General features: G+C 39.0%; 1 protein-coding gene across 44 annotated transcripts in view; it reads right to left on the reverse strand.

The window, feature by feature from the left end:
* CDKAL1 (CDKAL1 threonylcarbamoyladenosine tRNA methylthiotransferase) overlaps positions 1 to 15,833 on the reverse strand; it is a 918,695-nt gene that overhangs the window by 364,234 nt on the left and 538,628 nt on the right. Inside the window, exons 14-16 of one of the 44 annotated variants that reach the window (XR_014061599.1) lie at positions 7,212 to 7,299; positions 5,507 to 5,634; positions 4,635 to 4,888 (exon numbers count right to left, since the gene is read on the reverse strand). The exons of the other annotated variants lie outside the window; for them this stretch is intronic. The gene's annotated coding sequence lies outside the window, so the exon portion shown is untranslated. The remainder of the gene's footprint in view (positions 1 to 4,634; positions 4,889 to 5,506; positions 5,635 to 7,211; positions 7,300 to 15,833) is intronic. 44 annotated transcript variants of the gene reach the window in all.

Raw genomic sequence — 15,833 nt, forward strand, 5'->3', positions numbered from 1 at the left:
TCAAAGTGTATGCTGTTTGATAAATGTGCAATTAGTGCAAGAACTCTTCAAACCAGTGTGGGATTCTTACTACTCCTTTGAACTGGGATGTTCAGGACAAATATCTCTTGGCTTTTTTGGTGACACACAATCTGGAATTCCCAACTTCAAACTGGTGGATGGGACGGACTTGATTAAAGAGTGAAGACAGTCAGCTTCCCAGTGCTTACATCTTTACATGGCTTCTTTACTGCCAGGGTACACAGTCTCTTTCAGAAAGCCCTGAAGCTGCCACACCTTAATAAATTTTCAAATACTTTTATTAGCATAATGTAGGGTGGTAATGATAAGCTGTAAGGTTGTTGGGGAATCTGTAATTTCATAAAGGCTCTAGGATATATAGCTGGCGAATGCCAAAAGGCCATTGTATATACAAATTACTGCCACCAGATCAGTGCTATTTTCATTGTATACTACCAAGATCATTTTATTATATAAATTCTCCTTAGAATGTTTTTTGTACATAAATTACTACAATTTCTATTTTGCTTTAACTCCTAGTCCCTCAAATGCTGACTGACACCATAAGCTCCCTGAAGGAGGCTATCTTTATCTTCTGTATCCCTAAGCACACAGCAGATACCAGGCACACAACAGACACTGATATTTCCTACATAGAACGAATGCTAATGTCTCTTCTGCTTCCAGATATAAAATTTCATCTGAGTATTCTAGGACTTAACTAAAAATTCGGTCTTCATATAGTTTTTAAGATTTTAGTCATGAGTGGCCATCTCTTTTCCATCTGCAAAGTATGTAGCCTTGGTTTTGGACAACAGTCTGCAGCTCCAATTGTGTCTTGTCTCTCCCCCCACCCTTCAACTTTCTCCTCTATTCCTGTGGACATTTTATTGGTACACTACCACTCTCTGAAATTATAATCAGATGCTTCAAAAACCTCTGATCATTCTCTGTAGCTGTGAAAACATAATCAGAGTGTTTGAAAAAGACTGCTGTGGTAGTTGCTAGCTGAAAAAGGAAATCATGTCCAGAAAATCGATTTTTTCAAAAAAGGATACAATAATTTATTGGGGGCTCAAAACTATAGCACTGTGATTCTGTGCTTTGCTTAGAATATACAAAATACTGAAAAATCAATGCTTCTGAGTTTCATAAAATAAAGATCTGTTCTTCTGTATATGTTCTGAATGAGGTTATCTAGGGTATTATTGTTATTATTGTTATTAGATGGTGATTATCTATGAGATCAGATTTTTTTGAAGGATGAATTAAGACTCTTTCCCAATGTAAATGTTAGCAATAATGTGAAGTACAGAAGGGCAACACCGAAACCTCAGTCGTACATGTCTAGCATTGAACTTCATAACCCCTCAGTTAAGACAGTCTCTTCCTTTGGTTCATTCATAAACATTCCCATCTTCTTGTCTGCCTCCTCATTCCCCTCCAAAACAAAACATTTATTAACTGAAGCTTCCAACTGTGACAGAAATTACAGTCATGTTAATGGTACAGATGGTGTACAAAATGCAATCTAAAAACATGATTAAAAAACTCAGGAGTTAGGTAACCCAAGTTCATCTCGGATATGGCTGACCAGACAGCTCTCAGGAAGGAAATACACGTTTTTGTTTAATTAGTTTGCTTTTATCCATCCCTGTAATTAGAACATGCTTTCCCCCTACTTAATCCTCAAACAGTCATTAGATTTAATAAACCTTTCTCGATTGCCACAAATGAGAAAATGAATTAGTTAAAAAGGAAGCATTAAGCTGGTATTAGCAATATGATTGTAACATTATGTGAATAAAAATGTTTTTGTTTAATTATTCAAAATTAAATATATCATTTTATAGCTTGTTGCAAAAGAGTGTACCAGGCTTCCTGTTTCTTTTCCTTCTTCCTTATGTTGCTTTATAAGGGAGTAAAAGCATTAATGCTGCCTCCACAGTTTACATTCCACCAAATGGAAGTGATTATTAATCATTCTTTCAAAAAAAAAATAAAGCCATAATTAGCATCTTCTCAAGTCAAAGTAGAGTCAGAATCCCACATGACTAAGGAGAGAGGGTGGTCCTGGTTGCAGGGGGAGCTTGGCTCAAATAACTTGCAAGGCTCCTGTGAACTGACAAGGGAAGTGGAGATGCAGGTTAGGCTTCTTTATTCCTACTAGTTTAGGCCCTAAGCCCTTGTGTGATGGTCTTATCTTTCCTAGATCCAGGCCAGTCCAGAAAGGCCTCCTAACTCCACAGGTCCTATTAATCCCCACCAGGCTCTACCGACCAGTTTGGTAAGAAAGTTACTCACTCACACGGTGCTACTTTTCAGATGACTAAAGGTGAAAGTTATTTTTTAAGGTGAAAAACAATTCACCATAAAGTTGAAGACCTAAACTTTCCAGACTTTCATCTTGTTGAGCATTCTGTATTAAATGAAGTCACTCTGTGTTATATGTCAAGAAGCATCTCAATAAAAAATGACTTGATGTATGAAAAAGAAGCCAAGTTGGTCCTCACCTGTATCGTGTGATACAGTCATAGCAGGTTTACTTTGATCACAGGACAACAGCAAAGATTTGGAGACACCTGGGTAAGAACGTGAGTTCAAGAATGTCTTAGTGGGACCAGTCTATACAAGGAACAATGCTAGGCTCTCTAGAAATACGTCTACATATTTTCCTTCTCACTTCAAAACTCGTAAGGTTAAGAGTGGAGGCAACTGAGTCCAGTCCAGTCTTTCCATATTTACTCTGAGTATGACCTACCTTCGAATTTGTATGGTAGATTGGAGAGGTTAGGGTCCGAAATCAAAATCATTTGTTCCTCTGGGCTATGGGACAACAACTGCAGTATTTTGGGGTAATCTTAAAGGAAAAATGGTATGCTATGGTGCTGATAGCTGGTCATGTCAGCCACCTTATCATTCTAGTTTCAGAGCAGGGGAAAAAACCCAAGACCCAGAAAGTACATGCTGGCGCTCAGGCAGCTGCCTGGTCCCTGATTCCCAGAGCCATACTTGAGGAAACGTTTTCTTTTACTGGGCGATTGTACTGCACACAGTCCAGACCCAATAAGGATAGCAGGAAGATGTAATATTGAATACTAGTTTGGAAGTGTGAAGTCTCCAAGCTAGTTTTCACATGTATTTATTTTAATAAAAAACATTACATTTTAGTCCACCATAACCTTTAGGAAATATCACTCTTTATGTTGCCTAGTGTATCAAATTATAGAATCGGTCAGAAACCAGCCATGTGATTTTAGACAGACATTCAGCTTCTCTGGGCTGTGGCAGCCTCACTGCAAAATGAAGTGGTTAGATAAGATAATCTCTATGGTTCTTCTAATGCTAAAATTACTTGATTTCACCTATTCCCTAATTCCACAGACTGCAAATATAAATTACTATTCTTTGTTGAGATTAACTTGGAATGCTCCCTAAAAAGAGGTGAGGAATCAAGCTAAGAAAAAATTGCTCCTTCACAAATGAGGTAGAATAAGAGAGATGCGTGTCAAGATGGTGCTTGACCTAGGGGTTAATAGAGAATTCCAGTTTTCTGGGATGTCGCTAACACAGGAGGAAAAAAAAATCTCTTCTCATAATAATGTTACAAGCTTTTGGAATCTTTTTTTCTTTTTAAGGAGTTACTACAAAGGAGATGTTTATTCTGAACGTGAAAAGTTCAGTTCAGTAAATGAAGAGATTGACATTATTACTTTAATTTAAAATTTTTACAGACTTTCTGCTCTTCATTGTTAAAAACAAATACGAAAGTCTGCACACTTGCAACAGTCAAGACATTGCTCTGAGAAGGCAAATGTAATTGCCTGGGAAGAGAGGCTGTGACTCTAGCATGTGTACAGGATTCCTGTCAGCTCTGCAGACCTCACAGAAACACGTGGAAGATGTTAAAATCTTCAAGGCTCCAGGCAACTGAAGGGGACGTGACCACCTAGCACTCAAGCCTAGGGAAAGTGAAGAACTCATGTTGCTCACTTCACGAGGTTGAAGCCACTGAGTGTAAATCTCTGATTGAGAGTAAGTTTAAGAATACTTGAAACAGAAAAGTCTCAGAAAATATGTGAAGTGATGGCGGGCATTCTCCTGGGCTGCCTCCTTACTGGGGTCCCAGCTTGCCTGCACCCGTTTCCTTCATTTTGAAGAACTGACAGGCGATTCAGTGACCCACCCCATCACAGAATCCATTCCCAGAGCCTGTGAGACACTGGGCTCTCCGCTCATGGCTCAGACCTTACCAGCGGGTGGTTGCTTAAAAACAGTTGTTAATGGATGTAGGCAACTTTACTTGAGCCATGGGGAAGATACCTGACACCTGCTTGACCGAACTCTACATCATTTGACCTTCACAGTTCGGTGGCGTTAAGAAGACCATTTGCAACTTTATCCCTGTTCTTTTTTTTCCCCCATGGATCAAAAAACTGAGCCTCAAGGAAGTGACATTAACTGCTTCAAGAGAACAAGGCTTGGTGGTGCCTTGTGTAAAGTACTATACAATGAAAGTAATTACTAGGATGATTTTGGCACAGCTCTATAAATGAAGGCAAAATTAAAACTTTACATAGAAGGGTAGGCTATTCTTTTCTGAATATGCCTACTAAAATGTTGGTGTTTCTCACCTTCAAATTCCCTCTTCACTTAGCTACCCATGAAGAGGTGTGCCTCCTCTGTGGCAGACAGCAGGCCGGTCAGCATGGGGAAAGGCACTCTTCTATGACCTGAGCTATTCCAGATGGCCTGTCATTGGGCGTTCGACAGAAAGCAGCAAGACACACAATTACCCTCCTGACGAGAGTCCCTGGGGACACAGGCCTGGAGAATTATGGCATTAAGAAACGGGGTTTGGTACAATCAATAGTCTTTCAGGTTGACTCTGTGTGGAAAGAAAACAGTATTAAACAATTACACTGCACATGAGCCTTCTCTAGAAGAGTGCATAGTTGATCATTTTTATGGTTTAATAAAAATGTATTTGCTTTCACTTATTACAACTGCACCAGGAAACTAAAACACCTAGCAAGACACCAGCTGAAAAAAAAATGAAAGCCTGACAAATTTAAGAAGCAAAATATCAATTTCTAATTTAAATAACATCAAGCCAATTTTGTTTAAAAACAAACACAAAGCTTTTGTGTGAGCTATTAGTCACTCTCGTTTTTCTGCCATTGAAAAATGAACAGCAGAGCTTTGGGGAGGAAATGCTAATATTAAAGGTTGACATGGTCCTACCTTGCACTCATGAGACATGAGTCATCCTTACAGACACACTTGCTTTGATGACACACACGAAAATAGAAAAAAACAACCCCTATAAAACAGAGATATGTTCAAAGAAAAACAAACTTCTAGAAATTTATTACTGTGTGTGTTTTTAACTTCTCCAACTAAAGGGTATACTGACCTATCCTGGTTGGTCTTATTTTTGATGTCCTGGCAAAATTGTTTTGAGCTTCTAAAAAATAAAATATGGCTAAATGAAATATGAACTTACAGATTATTGTTTCTTCATTGGAAAATAAGGATTAGGCCAAATCAGCAAATTAATTATGTTCCCGACATTTTCGGCCTGATGGAATGATTATTTGGTTGGCTACAGGCTGCCGGACCATGCATTCTTCTCTGTAACAAGGCAAATTAGATATTTATGTTGCTATTCCAAACAAAGCAGACACGCTGTCTGGTAGGAATTTTTTTTTTTTTCTACACTAGTTAGAACTCTTGTGAGTAAAGCTTACGAGTTTTGCCATGTGATACTTCTACCCCATCACTCATAAACAATCTTTATGAGGGTCATACTGTTTCTCATTTAACAGTCAATAAATGTGCCACTGCCATTCCCGTCTCTGACTTTTTGCAAAAATTTTGTAAGAATAATGTTTTCTTGCTTTAATCTGCACACAGACTAGTTCATGTTTATTCTTTACGAATGTCTTACAACAATTTGTACTTCCTGTTTCTCTGAGAGCATTCTATCTGTGTTCTGGCCTATGCTTTGGCTCAAATTGTCCACACAACTGTTCACCTCTGAATCTCTGTAATACCCGGCACAGTGCTCCTAATATCCTAGGCATGTCAGTCTCCACCTCCCGTAACCTGCTCAGTTGCTGCCAATGAGAGTTCTCAGCTGATGAATCTAGCCAGTCTCACTTACTTCTTGAGCTAAATCATTGTCAGGGTGGAGGGTACATTGGTGTCCACTAGCTCACTAGGAGGTAGGAGCTGAAATTAGGTGTGCTAAACCCTGCTGCTTGAAGTGAAAATGAGGTATCTCAATTTCTGTGGAGTCTCAGCTCTCCTGAAACTCCTGACAGGTTGACTTGATCCACACAAATTATTTCTTTCTTTTCTGTTCGTTTTCTGCTTGGTGACCCCATGGACTATTGCCCGCCAGGCTCCTCTGTCCATGGGATTCTCCAGGCAAAAAATACTGGAGTGGGTTGCCATGCCCTTCTCCAGGGGATCTTCCCGACCCAGGGATTGAACTCTCATCTCCTGAATTGCAGGCAGATCCTTTACCGACTGAGCTCTGAGGAAAGCCCTACGTACTCAGAGAGGCCCCTAATTCTAATCCCTTGGCTCTGTCTCAAGTTCACCAGTCCCTTGCCAGGAGGGGAAGGAAGGAAGGTGAGAATTAGCAGGAAGTTCCTGCTTTGGCATCACCCAACTTGAAGTCTGGTGTGAAACAAATTCATCACTATTCTGGGATTGCCTGGACCAATGATGCTCAAATATCTGAGGTGAAGAGCAGCTTAAAAAATTTTCCCCTCTTTCCTTTCTTCCTTTCTGAAAAATATTTCAGATGCATCAGGAACCAATTGACTTGTAACTTACTTTCTTAATTCTTAAATGCTTACTCTCACCTCTGTATGTAGCTCCTCTCAGATCAAAATGTTTGAGGACCTGCTGGATCTGATGACCTCACTTAGAATAGCATGGGCCAGGCTTCTTATGCTCTTGGGTCCCACACACAGTCTCAGAGCTACTGAGTGAATCAAACCTGAGCTGGCCCCATTGGAAGGATAATTTCCCATCCTTTTTCCTGACCTCATCCCTTCCCTCGCGTCCACGATGCCAACGGTGCTGACACCCTCGGATGCCTCATGGCAAAGGCTCTTTCTAGTCATGAAAGGTACACAATAAATATTTGCTGAATGAACTAATTCCTGGGTGAAAATTGCACTGATTGATTCACTCACTCAAAAAATTCTTTATGAAGTGCTCAGTATGTGTCAGGCACTCGGTGAGATCCTGGGACATCCAACTTATTCTTAAGTAGATTTCAGTCTAGTAAGAGAGACAGGAAACAAACCGGTAACCACAATTTCACGGGGATACATGTCACGGCAGAAGGATGCACACACAGGAAAGTGCCACTTATGCTAGTCTGGGTTTGAAACAAGCAAAGGCTTCTTGGAAGAGCTGGTGCCTGAGCTGAGTCCCGATGGGTTAGAAGACGTTCGCCAGAGGAGAGAGCAGGACAAGAGCAGAGGAAACAGAACCTGCAAAGATAACGAAGCAGATGGAGCTTGGCATGATTGAGAATCAAGTAGGGGAGTAAAGCTTAGACACAGCGGATAAGCGGCAAGATGTGAACACGAGGTGTGAGTAGGAGGAAGGGAAAAGTATGGAATGCAGTGCTTCCTATGAGCTCATGACCACAACTTTGTGCTGTGCAGGACTGTGCTGAGCAACACTCAGGATATTGAGCATCCCTGACCCCTGGTATCACATGTCAAGACACCATCATAGTATGACAATCACCCTGGTTGAGAACCTCAGGTAGACACATCATTTGGTCAAGAAGTGGCTAAGTCTCTTAAGAAGACGCAGTGGAACCAACTAGTCTGAATTAAAAGTGTGATCCTAAAACATGTGTTCAAGGCAAATCACATGAGTCACGTCCAGCTTTTTCCCAAGAAAAATCACATCAGATTCCTCCAGTGTTTACATCTGGCCTCTACATGAGAATCCGTAAGTAACTTTACCATAAATCCAATTCCACTCCTCAAGTATCTACTTAGAACCTATTAAATATCAACCTCTGGCCTAGTTTCCTTTAAAGCATTTGAAAATGTAAGACATGGCCTCTTCCCATGAGAAATTTATAATCTAGTTGCCAAGACATAATTAAGCATACACACAAGGTGGTATATAATCCAGTGCTTGACGAGAGTATTATTTGTATGTTTCATGGGAACATTTAGCAATTAAGTGGATTTTATTTTACTCCTTCTCCTTGATCTTTCATATCTGACCACATCCTCTATCAGAGAAGTGCAACAGAGAAACAGAAAGTCAGCAGAAAGCAGAGATTACCAACAATTCCCCACCAGTCTTCCCAGTCTCTCCCTTACTAGGGATTTTGGAGAAGATGCAATTTTAACTCACCTAAGAGGAAACAAAGCTATTCTTGCCTGTGACACATTCCTAACAATAAACACGATTTTCCTATATTCTCCATAAGTGATGATTTTAAGAAAAGATACACATACTACTACTGATTTTGCACTGAAGGTGGAAGTTATTTCTGCCTTCTCCAGTGCTGTTATGTCTTTCCTAGGATACGTTGGTGACCAGAAATAACTCTTTCTGGTCACTGTGCTGCTGCTGCCATCCTCTCTTCACCCCAGTTCTCTTCCTCGATGACACTGCATTTTCCTGAACTACATGTTCACAAAGTGTTATGGGCTTTGCTAAGGGATAGCTGCCAGTGATTTGTGGATCTCTTTGCTGGGATCATAGTCATCAAAAGTAACCTCCCACTGGGGAGAAGGCTAATTTCAAGTTATCATTTTCATAGACTGCATAATTGATCAGTTCCAGAAAGTCTAGAAAATAAGAAGGTTCAATAACACAGGTGAGTCAACAATTAGTTATGAATACTTGGGCTTGAGTCCTTGTCTCTTGTTTTAAAATGAAAGTAGCCAGGGAGATTCTCACATTGACCCTTTTCAATAATTTATACCTGGTAACGGACATGTTTACCATATTCTTTCCTGCAAGTGGCTTGACTTTGAGAGGTGGAGGAGCTTGGGAGCAATGGGCAGGTCAGGCAGAGAGGAAAAGGGGAAGGTAACTGCCAGAAGTGGCAAACTTGACTTCACAACCTTCTCCAGGTCAGGGCTGGACTTTGAATCTATGTATAAAAATGGCCTTGACTGAGACAAGCCATGATGTGTGTGAATTTTCATTACGATGTATTTTTCTCAACTGTCATGGAAAGGCGTGAGAAATACAACAAGAAAATATTCAATAATTCAGTATTTCCAAGTGTCTAGACTCCTGAGCATATTAAATAGTAATTGTTTAGCAGGAAGGGAAAGGAAATGGGTAAGAGACTTTATGAGCACTTATGTACAATGAATCGGTTGTTTTGAGAGGTTCATTTCTCACAACAATTAGACACTGTGCTCCCCTAGTTTACAGATGACCAATGAGAGGCTCCGACAGACTAGGAAATGCGCCCAACGTTTCACAGGTAGTAAAGGAGAAAATGCACTTTCCAAGCTAGGTTCACCTAACTTTCAGATGACTTGCTCTTTCGCCTATTCGCTATGCTGCCCAGATCTAAATTTGTTTTGACAAAACAAATTTAGATTACAGAAACGGGAAAAAAATCATGTTCGCTAAAAGATGGGCAGTTAAAAAGCTTTGGGTTGTGGTTGCCTGGGTTGAAATGTTAAAAAATGGTTTCCCCCAAACTCACACACACCCTGATAATGTTAGTTACTATGGCTGAGCTATTGACTTTGGAGAAATTGTTTTCTTTTGCATGACAAAATTGAGATGGCAGTAAAGTATCTACACAGATCTTCTGGGGTTAAGGGCATCAAGCATCATTTGAAATAAAAATATGATCCTAGTAACACATTTGAAAGTGAATTGCTTTGCTAATATTAAAGGGAGAGAGGGGAAAATGAATAAAACAGCAAGAATGAAACTGAAATGAGGCTGAAAGGAGGGAGGAGGATCTGGGAGAACAGGGCACACATGTATGTTACACAGAGCTGTTCAAAGAATGTTTATAAACAATAGATGTGGAATGAAAAGCTGAATAGCTGTGCTGTTAAGACTTTCTACTCGTAGGAAAAACAGGGACACCTTAGCCTATATATTATTTGATTCTGACAAGCATCTTCCCATCTTGTCTAACCTTTCTATTAACCGTGCAAGAAGCTTTCCTTTCAGTATTTTGTTTTTCTTCCATCTGAAAAAAATGAGCTTTAACAGCCATCATGTTGTCATTATGCCCTGTGAATAGGTTCTTCTAATGAAGAATTTTAGTGAAATTACCGCTTTGGAAAAGAAAATCAATTCACATTTTTATATGTGTTTTATTAAAAAAAAAAAAAAAAACCCTAAATCATAAAAATGAAGACTCTTTCAAAAGATAAATATCTCATATATTTAGAAGACTTCAGTCTATTAACCATTTCAAGACTTTCTCATGCTTAAACTACCTTTTGAAAATAGTTTGAAAATAGGTAACAGATTGAAAAAGAAGGTAAGTTAAGAGTAGTTCCTTTCTTTAATATTATAAATCCACCTTTGGCTGTGAAAATCAAGTGCAGGCTGTAAATAATTGAAATAACTCATGACTAATACACAGGTTGATCAACTATTATCAAAAACAGCTAGCTTCTTTTTTTTTTTTTTTTTAATAGCAAGAAAGGGGATCTTCAACGTGAAACTAAATCATTACAGCACACTAGGTTAACTATGACATGTAGAATTCTACAGAGCCAATTTTCTTTCCCTATTGTAAATGAGCCTTGATGATCTTTTGTTCACATTAATGCTGACAAACTCTGCATAATGCATGACTGTCCCATCCTCTGCTACTGCTACTGCTAAGTCACTTCAGTCGTGTCCGACTCTGTGCGACCCCACAGACGGCAGCCCACCAGGCTCCCCCGTCCCTGGGATTCTCCAGGCAAGAACACTGGAGTGGGTTGCCATTTCCTTCTCCAGTCCCATCCTCTAGCTCATCCCAATAGAGTTTTCTGCTTTTATTCCAGTCAGCGCACTTACTCCATGTCTATGGATGTGGCACAGGGCACACATTAGTCAGGGGTGGGGGTGAGGGGGTGGAAATGGTAGACACCAGTCTGGACTATCAGTAACCTTGGAGACCTTGGGTAAGATACAAGGGCAAATAATCTATTGTGGTAGAGAACAGAGAGCTAGGAAGCAATCCCTCCGTATTATCTTTATGATTTGAGATAGCATCAAAAGAGATAATACATGAGAGTATTTCCTCCATCAAGGAAAAAGCACTGGGAAGCTACCTGCACAGGTACGTCCTGGTTCTTTGGTTACAATTTAAGCTGGATGCAGAAACCCAAAGAGGTACACTGGGACCATTACCCTCTTGGTGAATGAACACAAGGGCCATGACAATTTTAGATAAACTTCTAAATATAAGTTTTAGGGGGAAATGTGGGTAATTTTAGGATTTAGGAGAATGAGGAATACATTGACCTGAATTAAATAACGAATGAGCCTTGATCCCCACAGCTGTCTTCAGGTGTGAAGCTGATACGGAATTCCTTGTGCTTTCAAAGTTTCATATAATGTGGTTCCTATGAACTGTATCTGTGGCTTGCTAGTAACAGTATTACTATAATAGAGTCATTGATAATAGTGGTGTGAGTGCCACTCGGTGTGGCTGTTAGAATTAAAATTAGCTGCTCACCTCTCTCCCCCTCAGCACACCATGTGTTGAGACCTTGGCCTACATGATTCTTTGTGTTTGCAGTGCCTTGCTTACAGCGACTGAATAAACAAATGCAAATTTTATAAAATTTCATATGATAATTTCTGAGTCCTGAGTTAAGTGGGGACAAAGCTGGCATCAGGGCAAGACTTACTGTTTACAGACATTAAAATCCACCCTGTGATACTAGGCTCAGTGCAGAGAGGCACCTGATCTCATCCAAAGTTAGAGCAAACACAAAATCCAGCCTTGAAGGGAATTTATTCTTTCCTGATTTGCAGAACCAGAGATGTCCCTCCAACAAGCTGGCAACATGAAAAAGTGCCTAAAATTCAATAACAAATAAACATTTATATACTCATGATAATGCCAAAACAGAATACTGTAGATTTGTTAAAAAGTTACAAATTTAAGTCACTTGTGTTCTTGTATTTACTATTTGAAAGAGGTTTATTTGGCATTCTGGGACTTTATTGCCTTTTGAATCAAAGTCTAACGATGAGTTGTGGAGGAAGGGGAAAGCTGTCTAGTTTGTAACTTGTCCATCTGTTCATCCCCTCTCTCTACATGGCCCCAGTCCTCTGATAAGAGAAGTGAAGCTTTGGGCTTAGTAAGCTGTCTTTCTGGCATTGCCTTTCTGAACCAATGAAATGTTTTGCTCAAAAGCCCTACCCTTTCGGTCCTGTCCAAGCTTCAGGATGAATGTCCTTAATTTTAAAGAAGCACAGTCCAATAGTTTAGATGTTATTTGAAGAAGGAAGTAAATTACGTTTTATTTCACTAGCATATGGTCCTTCACAGGAAAAGAAAATTTTTTAACCTCTGCTGTAAACTCTAAAGGGATTTTATACAAGAGGAGGAACCCAGGCACCAGGAAACACATGTGTTCATCATTTCACTGGTTTTTAAATTTACTGTGATGTAGGACGGGTATGTATCACTGTGCAAACTCTCATGAATATAACAGATGAAATCCAGAGAAGTTTCATCAACACAAATTATAATATATATTTCTGATGTATTTAAAAGTTAACACATGCACCTTATACCATCTGACCCTCACAAACCATGTTCAAGACAATAAATCAGGTTTGAATTAAAGATATTTCTTTTTTAGATAAAAAGCTCAGTGAGATTATGTATGAGAAGGATGATTATGTATTTTCTACTCTCTAGAGTTTTTCAGTGCAGTGTTCTTAGCAGTTGAGTGTACTTTTTAAAATTAATAGAATGAATTAAGTACTGGAAATAGGCCAGCCAGTTTGAACCCATTTTCAACACTGTTCAGCTAGCTGAGTGGCACTGCCAAGATATGAACCCTGCCTTCCTTTAGCAAAATCAGTTTCTCACAAATTCCTAGAACTACATCGGTGTTCTCATGGTCATAGTCCTATTTATCACAAATTTTCTGCTCTCTAGTTTTTCAATGCAGTGTTCCTGGCAGTTGAGTGTATTTTTTGAAATCAATTAATGGAATGAATTAAGTAATATTGGGATGTAAATTGCTGGAAGAAATAGCTTAAAATAGCTTTAAAATAAGAAAGAGATGAGAAGAATATTTTATGTTACTGTTTTAAGTCTTAAAAACTGTTTTTTTCTAGCTTTATAGATAATGTTATCCTAATATCATAAACCCTTCGGATGTCTGTTTGGACCCATGGATTACATTTTATACAATTTCTGTTGGTATTGCTCATAGTGCTCATGTGACACATTCAGCCTCAATGAAATGATGTTTCAAATAGAAACTGCACTTTACATCTTTCTCAACTAAAAAACACGCTATCAGCCTTGTGTCCCATGCATTCTTCCAGGACTGAGCCCTGTTAAAAGTTTAGGTTGTATTTTTTATACAACCCAAGTTGTATGCAAGATTAAAGTGAAGCTTTAACCTTCACTCTTTTTTCAGGAGTAGGATTCATTAAAATACATACTTAGAATTCAAGGCACACATTAAGAAGATGTGACTACCTAGGAATACGGTGCTGTTAGGAAAAATGTAATTAATAAAAGACAAAATGTGTTTTACGAAGTTATGGTTTTAATTTGCTACCTTAAGAAATATGCTCTTGCAATTGTGTACAAGGGAACTTCCCAGGAGAATTTAAATCCTCTTTTACCCTCCCTCCTCAAGATGCTGAAACAATTATGATTAATGCACACTAAATCTCTCTTCACTGAAAAGGGCCTAGCAAATTTCTAAAACCAAATTTAAGCTACTGAGAAGTACGATAGTCCGGAATCTGGAACAACTTCCTTGAGAATTTCTATCCTCTCTCTTTTTCCCCTCCATGTTATGACACAGCAGGAGACAGTGTGTCAAAGGTGGGCCCAGCTGGAGGCAGCACAAAAGAGCGGGCCACATACAAACTCAGCGATCCCAGCAAACGGATGACCTACATTGGATGCAAGCAGTTCACAGGAGAAAAAGTGAATCTGTGTTGCAGCCTGCATTTAACCTGCATTTTAAGAAGCAGTTAGAGAGATATACAAAGTAAATACCGGCAAGATAAGTACTATAAGCATGCAGCGCTCTGAATTCATAGGCGGCATCAGCAAAACTATATATGTTCATGTAAATGTGCACATGGCCTTCTTTCTCTTAATTCCTCAATCTTCACAAACAAATGTACTAGTGGGAGGTTAGCACAAGTAAAAACAGCATTAATGGGTCGCATATTAATATTTATGCTTTACTATATAAAGACCTTGCATACATTATGACTCTGTTTTGCAAGCTGAATGAATAACTAATGTTACATTATGTATGGGTACATATTAAACAGACGTGTCTACACTTTCTTAGTTCAGGATATGATTAATGCAGCCTATCAGAAGCCAGATGGTGCAGAACTAGAACCATCAATCAAAATGAAAAGACCACTGCGTGCTCTCCACAATGAGGTTCTCACAAATGGAGATGCTGTTCACAGACCCTAACTGGTAATAGGCAGAAAATGCCAAGAACATAGCTGCACTGTCCCACTGGGATAAAAAGCTGCAGCTCAGGCTTGGCGGGATACAAAATCTGGTGCGGGCATTCGTCGCTGGAGCCCTTGAGCATCAGAGCTGGGAAAACCCCAACAACCAAACAGTCTGTCCTTAAGGTTAACAGAAAAGAAATTCAGAAGCTTTTTCATTATTTTAATAATGTTTGCGCTGATGACAGTAGCTGTCAGACAGCGTCCATTTCCCATTTGATTTGGGACGGGTGGTGCCACGGAGCAACATAGCAGCTGCCGCTGTCCGCCTGACACGTGAGCGGGCGGCGTGCTTCCCTCGCACAGGCTTTATTATGAATAACCCCAAATGCTTTCGGATTACTTTGCAGCCTTTCTCCATGCATCTGTGGGAAACAATTTTAGCCTCTGTTATGTTTAATACTAATGACTATTTTGGGGGCAGTTGTAGGCAGAAAGGTGGTCGAAAGATGTTTCCTGTTCCTTTAATAGCTTTACATAAAAATAACTGCAGAAACATAAGGTGCTTTGTTTTTGTAAATGGATCATGTGTGCTTAGAAAATGTTAAATAATCCCCATGCACTGCAGGACTAGGAAAAAAAATTAAAACAAATATATATAATAGCCACTGAAATACCATCTTGGAATTCTAATTTTCTAGAATTTAGAGGAGGTAGACAGATGTGCAGGACAAAATTCCAGGTAATGTATACTCTTTCCAGAAGAGTTATGCAGCAAAATGAGATATTTAAATATGTTGAAAACCACAAAATTTAAAAGGCTAATGGAAATAAAAATATTTGGAAAACTTAAATGTGTTATCTAAAGATATTTCCATCTAAAGATAAAAATTATATTATGACCTTCATAGCTTGACATGTGAGATAATTTGGAAAGAGAACAGCCTACTTTAACTTTTGTAGCAATAATGGAAAAAGAAGTGATTATGCATATTTGCATAATTAAGACCTTAAATAGAATTGCAGTACTTAGGAGATTTTTGAATTTTGTATATTTCTATTTTCAATATTTTGTTGCTTTAAACCAGCACTAACATGCAAAGTTATGTAAAATTCTGTTACCATCTTTCCCTTAATAATATGACCATTTCTTACATTGTTATAAACTCTGTGTAAATAAT

Source organism: Giraffa tippelskirchi, chromosome 8 (genome assembly GCF_054371585.1).
Source record: "Giraffa tippelskirchi isolate mGirTip1 chromosome 8, T2T-mGirTip1v1.2.pri, whole genome shotgun sequence".
Lineage (NCBI taxonomy): Eukaryota > Metazoa > Chordata > Mammalia > Artiodactyla > Giraffidae > Giraffa > Giraffa tippelskirchi.